We start from the raw sequence: 2500 nt of genomic DNA on the forward strand, positions 1-2500 counted from the left end.
ATTTGCCAAAATAACCGGCCTTCTGTATAAAAATTAATTAAAGTTCTTTTTTTATGGGAAAAGAAGACTAAAAGAGGGGAAAAGGGGGGGAAACGTGATTTTTTTCTTCGCTCGATATTTGGAAATACTAGTCACTTGTTCATTTTCGCGGCGATTCCTTTCAACAAAAGTAAAATGAATTGTCGGAAAGTAAAAGCAGCATTTTCTTTAAACATTTTACACACCTGAATTTATATTGTAATTTTGCATCCAAATGCAACAAGTCACAAGTAAACAACCCATTCAAACTTCGCCTGTTGCTGGGGGATTTACTATTTTCCTGATAACATTCGTCCAATTTTAATTTTTTTTTCAAATTGTTCTCATTAAGGCCTCACAGTGAATCATGTACAATTCATGAATTTCAATAAAATTTGATCAATTTGGTTTTCAAACGGGGGTAAATAACAACACAACATGTCAACAATTTAATGAATTGCAGAAAAGGTTCAGCGAAAATGACCAGGCTTGAAGACTGTGATAACCTGATGAAAAGCGCATCCTTCGCACAAGATCCTTTTAAGAAAACATCCAGATTCCTTGGTCTTTCCCGTGATTAGCCTGAGTTTTCTTGAATAAAAAAATAAGTAAATAAATAACTCCTCAGTTGTGCGATGCTACTGATGCAGTTGTCCAAATGATGACGTCGGGACTCATGATCTCACCGCAAAAGGTTTCTTTTATTTTGCCCAACTATTGAATCATGTCACGTGTCTTTCCGCAGAGTTTCTCTTTGCAAAATACCAAAAAAAATAGCAAGATTTCAAAATACTTTCTTTCGATTAAGGGGATACTGACAAACCTCTCTCTCCAAAAACAGTATTATTTGGCCGTTGAATTCGTTACCCGCGAGGCATGATGAAAAAATCAGTGTTGCTTTTGCGCGCGTTGTCGAAGAAAGCACCTGTTCTTGCTGCTAGTACGTAGATGGACCACATGGGTTGCGCAGTAGGGCTGTTCAAACGGTAGGAGTTACATGAATTATAGCTACACTGATGTAATTAAATCTCGTGCAAACAAAATAACATAGTTGGACTTTATGTTTCCGATAATAGCATACTACTTATTTGCAGAAATTAGTGAAATTGGATGAATTTCAAGTTCAGATCAGGTAAGAAACAAAAATGCAACACTTGATTATTTTATTATTAGTCCCTGGCTTACATTTTACGTATAATGATTAATTAAACGGATAGGGGAATTTCTTACTGGGAAGGTACTGAACAAATGAATAAAAAACTGAACAAACGGGCATCAAGCACTAAAACAATTGCAAGTTTCAATTCAGCGGACATAGCGGAGTTGCAATTCAATACTGGATGGCACAGTCGATTAGTGCGCGGCCTTTGTGCAAGAGGTCCTGTGTTCGATTCCCGGATCTCGCAATCTTGTTTCGTCTTCTCTCTTTTCCGTATAGCTAAGCAGCTTTAAATACCCGTAAAACGGAGCACCGATGGCGAGGGGGGAATAAAATGAGCGCACCGTCACCCTCAGGTTTGTCAGTAATTAAAGTTACTGTTACGAGTTATCGACGTTAAATATGGTCGCTTTACTTTACTTTACTTTTAATACTGAGAATATTTTTGGGAGGTGGCTTTTTGCAATTTGGTATATTTCTTTGCTTTTTAGAATAATGAAGGTAAAAAGTACAGCGCGAAAGGACAAGTCGGCACTCATGAAAATTGTTGTTTTTTGAAGCTTCCTAAGTAGCATTGAGCAATGTTAAGTCAGAATTGCCAGCAAACAATGTGCGCGCTATGTCTTCGGCCCCTCGTGCCATAACATGAAATAAACAAATTCGAGGGGCAGTGCCAACCCTATGAGGAAGAACTTAAGCGGCTTGTGTTATACAAGGTGCTGTCTGGTGTCTGGTTATTGGATAGATTGAAAAAGTACCGCGTTCCCACCTTGTAAACTGTTTTTTTTCGAAACGTGCAGTTTGGCTAGCGTTTATCTGCCAGTACTGTTGGCGGAACGTTAACCCGACCTTTTCTACATATCAAGCAAACGAATGGTTTTTCGTCAACTTCTAGACTTCTATTCTATGCTTTGAATTTGCCTTGGTGCCTGTCGCTAAAAAATATTTCAGTTTTTTCCGGACATAGTGTGTCAATAGTGGACACAGAAAGATGCCCTTTCACGGGAACAAATGAGCACAACAAGTGGACTTGTTCCCAGCTGTGGTTTTATAGTTTAGTTGGTAGAGAATTGCACTGGCATCGCAGAGCTCATGGGTTGGAATCTCATTGAAGCCACGAGGATCACTTCTGTAAAATTAATAATATTATTTAAAATACATATTAAGATAATCCTCGAGTTGAGCAACTAAGAGATGTTAAATAAATACAGGGGAACTAAGGCAGGTGGCCCAGTGGTTAGGGCGCTTGCTTTGAAATCCGGAGATCCCGGGTTCAAGACCCGCTCTGACCACTCGTCGAATTTGTTCCTGGAAGTCCCTGGT

At 38.9% G+C, this 2500-nt stretch overlaps 1 pseudogene; it reads left to right on the forward strand.

The window, feature by feature from the left end:
* LOC138006302 (uncharacterized) overlaps positions 1–2500 on the forward strand; it is a 9316-nt pseudogene that overhangs the window by 897 nt on the left and 5919 nt on the right.

This window comes from Montipora foliosa, chromosome 6 (assembly GCF_036669935.1).
Source record: "Montipora foliosa isolate CH-2021 chromosome 6, ASM3666993v2, whole genome shotgun sequence".
In the NCBI taxonomy this organism is placed as follows: Eukaryota; Metazoa; Cnidaria; class Anthozoa; order Scleractinia; family Acroporidae; genus Montipora; species Montipora foliosa.